Raw genomic sequence first — 10,037 nt, 5'->3', positions numbered from 1 at the left:
CCGAAATAAAATACAAAAAAAGTTTAAATGTCTATTTATAGTAATAAAAACAGAAACTGTATAACATCTATGGCTATTTCTCTCTTTTTTTTTGTTAATATTATAATTTTATCAGATTTGTATTTGGAAATAGTTATTAGAATTAATTAGCGTCAATTTTAACTTAGCTGGATTTATGAATACTACGGAAATCGGAAATTGGAATGGAGTGTTTTAAATGGAACTTAACAACAATGCTTTTATAAAAAATAAGTTTCCATGTCAAACAGGCTCTTAGAAATTAATTCGGAATGTCAAACATGGCATTTGTCGTATTTTTCACTAAATTACGAAAATTGCGACCAGTAATTGATAACTAACAAAAAGAACAGTTATATTTTAACATCAATTAATTCCTGGTACGCCGTATCGTTGATTTTAATCTCCTGCAAGTCTGCAATATTTGTTAGAACAAAAACGCCATTTGATATAATTGAAAATTACATTCCAATTGAATGTTTTACATGTAGTTCATCATAAAATTTATCAACGAACGATAAATTTAGAAATATTGTTATTGAAATATTTCCGTTCGTAGGAATTTGCTAAAAGGTGCCAACGTTAAATTAAATTCTGTATGAATAATTAACAGGAGGCAAAAAGGAAATAAACGGTTAAGACAGTATATTAGGGTCACTATTTTGCCAAACATACAAAATATGACCCGTTGTTAGCTCACATTTAATTTCCCAAAGGCTGATAGTGTGCGTTCATTTTTTAAATCTTCATACGCACTGCTAAATCTAAAATTTTTAATTGAAGGAAAACCTGAAAGAATCTGAAAACTACATTTAATTTCAAACCATGCTGAACAAAAACACCCAGATGATGAAAACAGAAATATAATGCTTCGTGCAATTCAAGCAGATAGATTCATAGGATTCACACCTAAAATTGGGAATGATTTGGGCTTTTTGTTGCAAGAAGTCTTAACTCTTTTCACAAATTCTATCCCAAACAAATCGGTTGTCTTTAATTCTTTTTACACCCCTATTGTGGGATTTTGGATCTACCTCTGTAATGAAAGACCGAGTATTGTAAAGATAATGCAAAATACCACAAAAATCTTATAAATGAAATAGTTAACCAATATATTATATTTCGATGGAATGAATTTACTTCGGTATTCAGTCCAGCTCCCGAGCTATCGTTGTGTACGTAGAGTGGAATCTGGTATAAAAGCTTATCAGCCAAAGATCGGCTGACAATTTACGTGAAAATTATTTTAGATAAAAATAAACACATGTTCCGTGTGTGTCAGAACCACAGAAATCAATGCTAATCTGGTAATCAAAGATCGGCGTCGATTGAAAGTCTTCGGACATGTTTGTTTTATATCAGAAATTCGTTGGGTGATTCTAATTTACAAATCAACAACGGGTTAAATATAAATGAAGGGCCGGGATATAAAGTAGCGAGTGAACTGATCCATGTCTTAACTCAAGGACAGATTTAGGTCCTCGTAGTATCCGATCTTGACTGACGCAAAAGAAGACTGGAAAAAAGAAGGAAGATGACTGTCGGTCTGGATTTCGGAAGATGTGAAAAAGAAACACACAGACATTTTTACATGAAGTATTTCTGACACATTTATATTCAGAACTTTGGCGAATCTTCTCGATTTCTACTCAATTCTATGTTGAGAAAGTCAGAGTTAAATATTTTTCCCAACTTCTACTTTTTGAAGAGTCAAAGAATGTATTCAATAAAATATTATTGCGCAAATAACAAATGTTGTGGCCTTATCTCTTATTGAATATCACATTTTTAAACTGATGATAGAATGACCAGTTACATGTATGAATACAAAATGGAACTCTTCATCAAAGGTAAACCCCCCTCAATCAGAACAAAAATTCTAGAACACCTCCATATAACAACACTATATTTCACTATCTTCAATATATATACTGGCAATTTGTCTACGATACAAATAAAAAGAGATCACTATATAGCAACTACTATTTCCTGATTTCAAACATGCTATCTACAAAACACAACAATGTAATGTACATTTGTGAATCAGTTTGTTGACGACTAAACATCCAATATAAATTCATCACTAGCCACACGCCTTAAGCCAATGGCTGTTGTTTTAACCAGATAATGCATTGCAAAGTCTACAAATTAATGATATGTATACCCGTTTAACATCTCGTCCCTACAAGGATATTTCCTGTAATACATGGAGTTATCTTGTTAAACGTTGATAAACTTGCAAATATTTATACATTGACTTGCATGTCCGAACTGTGATAACATTGAGCAGGCCAATGGTCAGACTAACAAGTGATTAACACTGAACAGATCGTAGATTTAATGTATTTGCAGTTATACACCATTTAAGTCTAATGAGTGAACCATTAGCATATATTACAGAATCAAGTTCAGTTTAACACCTGCAGTTGCCTTCATTGTGATGTTTTGTCAGTACCATTACTGTAGCTAGGTCTGGTGTTTAGGCTGCTCTCCAACTTTTATATTAGAATTCCAATAACAAAGTGATCTGAGATTTTTTTTTAAATTGACACCTATATCCTTACCTAAGAATCAGGGAGAGTTTCTTTGTTCTTTGTTGTGTTTGTCTGTTTTCCGTTTCTGGTCTTTGTCCCTAGATTACATTCTTTTGTTTTTCGCCAGAATCTTGGTTCCCTTGATTACTCTTTCATGCGGCGGCGTTGCCTTCATAGTGTTCTGGTTCCGGTCCCTTAAAAAAACGTGTCCACATGATTACATGTGACTGTGACGATACAGAATCATTTGAAAGGAAAAAAGTGAACATAATGCAAGGACAACGACCAGACAGAGAAAATAGACCTGCTCAATGTTCAAAGAATATAAAATAACCAAACTAACATTCTCAAAGAAACAAAAGTAAATGAGAAACCTGGACTCCAATGAAAACTTTGAGCATGGATCAGGCATCTTGTGTTCTACTGCGGAATCTACTAAACAGGATCCATGTATAAGGTAATTAGATATTCAAGTTTGGTACATTTTAAGATTCGTATTTTCACACCCTTCCCTTAACCAAAAGCAGTTGCATACAACTTCTATGCACATTATATCAGAAATATTGTAAAGATTACTAATGAATCAATATATAACGTAATTCATTTTATTTTGGAAGTTTGATACATTTTCAAATTCGTACTTTCAGCATTCTCTTCCAAAACATTACTTCTTCGGACACCATATCAGCATGGCTGTGAAGAGGACTAAACACAAACGATTACGTTATCAAATAGTTCTGGGAGTTGTTTCTGATTTACTGCAAGCGGTTATCAGAACATATGTTGAAGATGTTTCGCGTGTGTTAAAGTAGCCATTCACACGCATCCCTTTGTTTTTACAAGTTGATAGGACAGTGCAAAATTTACAAATAAATGGTACTTACGATCCTTTAACAATTCGTCTCAACATGGATATTTCCTGTATGACATGGCGTTAACTTGACTGGGGTGATAAATTTATTATCACTCAAAACATCGATCGGTTCATTATTTCCATATTATTCATAAATCTAAAGTAGTTGGCATGAGTTGGCTACCATATAACAAAGCTGACTAAATAAAAGAATAATTTCCTCATGTAGTATATTAACTATATCTAATAAAAATGTTTTCGTCGGTTACATTTATAGACATCATAAGTTCTAATACATTTGATTTTTTTATTCTAAAATAGTATTACGCAAGTTCTTTTATATAAAGATGCTGCAAAACCAAAAAAAAAACACATTTACCCGAAAATACGAAAACTTAGGGACATAGACAACAGATGGGCTATTTCTACAAAGAATGTTTTCTTCGGCCCGTGATGACTTCCTGTTAAATTGCCCTAAATTGTTTTGGTTAAATCCGGGTGTGTGTGTGTTTTTAATTGAAGTGTAGTCTTTCGGTTTCAGTACATGCATGTTATTTCTTGTTTCAAATCTTTGTTTCTGACATAATCTTTCAAGTTGTTTGATACATTGTATTTAAGTAGAGTGCTTTCACCGTTGTACCCCTGAAATTTATTCCGATGTTTTCCAAAATTCGACCCATTATTTTTTTCTGTACAAGAAACATTATATTTATATTGAGGAATACATGTACCTACCTGTTTAGTAGTCAAGATCTTCATTGCAGCACTGCATCCCTTTGGTCACAATGTCGTTTCGTCTGGTGGCCTTTTAAACGATTTATATTGTATTGTTAAAATCTTATCCATTTCATAATAGGTTACGCATATGTTACGCATAAGTTGTAATGTATCGAATTCAAATCTTCAAGCACCTGGTCCATTATAAGCATGCTTTGTGCATTCAGTCTGGCTATAACATACTGCTGAGGTAACTATATTTAAACTGTCGTGTCTTTTGTATAGGGGTTTTTTGTATAGTCTTTTGTTTTATGAAATTAGACTCTGTATCAAGAAATGCAAGAACGGTCATTTTGTGAGCTCTATACATGTAACTCCAATTTACTTAAAAACAGAAAAGTTATCTAAAATCAGATCTTCCATAAAGAACGCCATGAATTCTTTCGTATCCAGGCAGCAATCCTTAAAGAAAAGGGAAATAAAAAGGGCATCATGCTAACGGGGACAACAATTATACGTAACACATGCATACGTGACGAATCTAGGGAGTTCTCGGGGAGCAGAAACCTCTCCCAACAATATCTTTTAATTTTTTTAAATTTCAGGTCTACATCTTTCATCTAGTATCTCTTATTCACTATATAAACAACTACAAAATCATGGACCTCTCGCCACATTATCTAGAGAATGCTGTTGTGTTACAAGAACCAAAAATGTTGAGTGTTTGTTTTTAGCTATCTTCACACTTCTAAATCAACATTGAAAGAATATTGCCAAATACAAATCGGTTTATGTACCCGTTCACAAACAAGTTGTACCTACATACATGATATTTCTTGTTATACATCGTATTATCTTGTTTTCACGTTATTAACACGAGAACACTTTATATATAAACTGTGTTTGTCCAGAAATTGATAACTTGAGGCAAACCATCGGTCAAATCTGTAACAGATAAAGTATTATCGATAGTTTTTCAAATGGATTTTGACAATTTTACATTCTTCAAATTAAATGAATATATCAATTACTGTTTTGAAAGCTTAAAATAAATTAATTCACATCTGTTATCTCAGTTACATGTATATTATATGCTACATGTACATATACATTTGTATATTTTTATAATGAATTAGAAGTTTAATGAAAGTGAATATACCATAATAGTTCTAAAACACTTCGCATACTTTCATTACAAAAATGTGTGTAATTGCGTCAAATATAGCTATTTATTAGATTAAATGACAAAGGCAAATCTTGTTGACCCCCCCCCCCAACCTCGCCCATTTCTACTCGAAAAACTTGGTTATGTAGTAAAAATTTGAAATCACTGGAATGGGCCCCCTTAGGCCAGTCAGTGCCCCACGCACTTCGGAATTTCTGACTTTGAATGACTATTTTGATAAATTATGAATATACCCAGCCCACGAATTCTTTTTGAAATTGAAAACTATATCAATATTCTAAAGAACTATAGTTAAAATCGGCATAATTTAAAATATGTGGACTGTAACGACGCAAATATTTAAGACATATGCAAACGTCCTTGTGGTTCTTAAAACCCCAAAACATTTATTCGTTGTGTGGAATACCTACCGCTACTTAAAAAACAACACGGTCCCAGCAGACTAGAAATATGAACTACATATGTTTCTGACTGTTTCTATCCCAGTGTTTACTTGTTTACGGGTGTAAATTACACATCGTTAGCATTTATTTTGACAATCTTGTAAACAATTATTATTATCAGAATACACATGTATAGCAAGGCAGGTGACCTTATTATCCGTTTATATAAATATTATAGGAAGGTATCAGTTTTTGTTTGTTTAGTTACTTATCAAGTGGTCAAACAGTGGTCAGCTATGGTTGAACATGTCTAATGATAAACTTTGTCTAAAAAATGGGTGATTCTAATTTTGTATATTATTATGTTGAATTTTCATTAGAAAATTATATCCTTCGAATTTACGGGAAACCGTCAAAATCACAATTTTAAAAACCGAATAAAGCGCGATTCAATTTAAAAGGAAAAATAATAATTTCAAATCATTTTTACTATATTCTAATGAAAGGAATATGAAGTACTGTTATATTTTTTATATCAAAATCAGTTTGTTTTGATTCATTAAATGCTGTATGATATGATCCATTCTCTTCCGTACGATGAGACACGGTTCTGCTTAAGTTTTGCATTGCTTTTAGCCTAACACATTTCTTCGATTGCTGCGCTTTTGATAGTCTGTTAAACATGCAGGCCCTCTGCTACAGGTTCTAATAATACTAATTAATTTACTGTTAAATGATGGAGACTTAAAGTCGCTCCTGTTTATCTTTTCTCTATCAGCGCGATTGATAAGTTCAGTTATCCAAACAGTGATTAATTGATGAACGATAAAGTCGGAGATAATCGAATGTCAGGAGAATGCGCCTCATTAGTGCGTTTTACTCCCCAAGTTGACCCTGATTTACGTCAATCAAACGTTTGTAAACGAAGTAAATTATGCGAACATGCATAAAATGTTGATAAAGACTATATTTTGACACGTTGTAAATTACTTTGAATGATATAATGACTGAAAAATGTCGAATTATTGAATGATTGTTCCTTTCATGCCTCGAGTAAGATATTTTTCATGGATATTGAAAATATGATATAAATTTTAGATTTACATTATTCATCATCTTGAAAAATAAAGTTTTAAAGTCTCCTAAGGGGCTACCGTTGAAAGGATCTACTTAGAAAAGGTAAAAGCTTATAACTTAAAACAATCTAAAATAACGGACGATATTTCCTGAATTTTACATTTACGCTGTAACTTTCTGGCTAATAAACATTAAAACATATTCTAACAAACACATTAATTAACTGTCAATTTCGAGATAATATAAACGGAATATTTATCGCTGCGAGCAATTGTAGAATCATCAAACATGAAAAATATTAATTACCTGATTCTTGACACTTGGAAATAGAAAGATCAAGCTTTCGTTTGTGCGTTCATATATATTTGAAAATCTTTATTAAATACATAAAACAAATTACTAAAATTCACTTACTCTTCAAACTTCAAGAAAATATCAATTTTAGCAGTTGTTAGCATTTTTTCTAATCATTGACATTCTTGTGTATATTTCATAATTATCTTAATTGCACGGGCGCCAATTTTCAATGAAACGCTCATGACTTGAGTACAAATCGTTTCTCTCTAGACCGATACCTCGTGTGGTCGAGAAAATAAATAAAAAAACTTGAAAGTTATTTCAAGAATACAGGTTGTGTAACAAGTAATTAGGATAAATAGTGCATTATTTCTTCGCGACAACAAACGATTTTTCTGCTTCAAGTACAGAAGAACAGTTGTTCATTTCACGTAGTTACGAGAGTTTACGAGAGTTACAATGTCGCCAAGAAAGTTTTAATAGAAAATATATTACTACAGAACATTGTCTTATTGCTTTTGCTCTAGCATCGCAACTTCTGTTCAATAATGAACATTTAAGCGTTTTGTAGATAAATCAGACCTAGTAATAATAAATGTCCTTAAAATCAGAATGTATCTGTTTCCATGTCCTGATATTATGTTCGGTACATGATGAACACTAGAAAATACATGTCGCATCTTTCAACATCAAAGCTGTGAACTAAAAGTCACAACATAAAACACTTGGATGCAGAACAAGATACATGTACATGAATGTGTAAAACAACGTGCCAACTACTTAGGATACTCTTATGTGAGTGATGTTTTCTTTAAACAGCAAAACAATGGAAACTACATTTTTAATCCGTAGTTTCGTATTTTTTTCTCGAAGTTATCCGATAAGTTTGACAAATGTTAATATGTTTAAATTTGTAGTTCTGTTTTTGTAGGTTTTGTATGCTTGTTTCTTGTTCGATTGTGGTCGTTTATTTAATTTTTTTGCGAACATTATTTTGTGGTTTGTTTTTCATTATTGCGCGTGGTCGTCAACAACATGTTCAAAATCTGAATTGAAAAAAGTAAAAAAAAAATACGAATTCGTGAAATCAATTTATTAAATTCCTATATGATTTAGAATAAAATTATTGTTAATATTTTTTGCAACAATTTGTGAAAAGAACAATACATAGTATTTTCTTTTGAGGTTTTAATTTTTACTTCAAACATAGAAGTATTGTTATATTGATTGCGTAATGATACGCACAGGCCTATACCCTAATTAATGGTACATGTTTCCGAATCAATGTAATTCATACTCTGCATCAATCACTTGTAATTCCTGTTACATACAACAATAATCTTGTATATTTCACTGTCAGATTAATACTTCTAGTTGTATAACTTAATCAGCTACAAAGAAGAGTATGACAGACAAAGATTTAAGCCAGAAATCTTGCTTTTGACAGGCATTAACTATTTATGAAAAATCTCAGTATATTCCATCGGCCATCGGCACGTGTTTTTCTTTTTCTTTTCTTTTTTTTCTTTTTTTCTGATCATTGCTATTTTACTATTATAAACTAATTGACTAACTGACTGACCCATGCTTAAAACTGACATCATAAACAGAATATCATAAGTTAAAAACTGACATTTAGATATTATATTGCTATCGGACTCTAGTTGTTTCTAGCTGTCTCTAATGAGCTCTGTTTAGTAGCGCCCATCCTGTATACTTTTCTTTTTATTATCATTTTCGTTTGTTTGTTTCTTGCTTTTTGTTTCGTTAGCTGGGTATTGCATTTTATGTTTGTTTTGTTATGATTATTTTGAATGGATGATGTGTTTGCTTTTTAGTCTATGGTTATTTAATATTGTTATTTTTGTACTGTCTTTCAATCATCTTCGTCATCTGAATAGTTCTATACATCTGACCATATAAAAGTTGGCATTGAATGTTACTAATAAAATATCCATAACTTTAGGCATGTTTCTGAGTGATAAATATTCCAGGAAACTTAGCCATGTTAACAAAGCTCTAGCAATGCCCTTAAATAGCACTTACATAAAGATTTGTATTAAAAAAAAATATATCAAAAAGTGTATTTAATTGCATCAATGTTATAAAAATGCATCAACTCTTGCGTTTCACTTTTTCTCTGAATAATTTTAATCTTATTTTTTTTATCTTTTTCGTACATTTACAAAAAGAACAGTTTTAATTAATTATCATTAAATACAATAAAGTGTTCAAACACTGTTATGTCAATATTAATTTTAGAAGGACGGATTCATGCTTGCGTAGTCATTTATCTTGGCCAATATTATCCCTTTTTCATGTTTGATGACAATCAGTTTTCATTTAATACCTTAAAATTGACTTAGATTTATCTTCAAAGAGGGAGGAGGTACAAGTACAACCGACTTAATCAAAGCCAAATAACACTACCGCATTCTCATTTTTTCCGCATCAAACTTGATATTAATAAAGCCTGGTGAATTTGCGATAATTAGTTTATTTTAAACGCAAACTTTTGAAAGGATAATCCGTAAAGTGCTCTAAAGAGCATAGAACTAGGGGCGATATCACCTGGGCTTATTTATTGATACGAGATCGTTTATTGATTGACTCCAATATTCCTGAAGTAGGAAGGGCAGCTGGGGTCAGCTTAAGCCACTTGAAAAACGTTAGTTTGGATTCAAACACTTTGTGATTGGTGGTGAGAAGCAAATTTTGTCATTGTATTTTAGTTCAAGACGCTGTTTTTTTAGACAGTTTTAGAACTTTGCTATTTTGTAATGCAAATCGTCGTTTTCGGGAAAAGTACTGTAAGACAAGATGAAAGGATATTCAAATTGATATGAAAGATTGTGTCATAGAAACAAGAAAGATTTCACCATTTACAAAAAAAAACTCTTCAGATTATAAAATACATAAAGAAGCAAGATAATTGGTATGCTTAAGGAGGTAGACCTTCTGTAAGGGACATA

The sequence above is a fragment of the Perna viridis genome, chromosome 5 (genome assembly GCF_037379345.1).
Source record: "Perna viridis isolate PV_CMFRI_1.1 ecotype Kerala chromosome 5, ASM3737934v1, whole genome shotgun sequence".
Lineage (NCBI taxonomy): Eukaryota > Metazoa > Mollusca > Bivalvia > Mytilida > Mytilidae > Perna > Perna viridis.
This window is presented reverse-complemented; position numbering follows the sequence as displayed.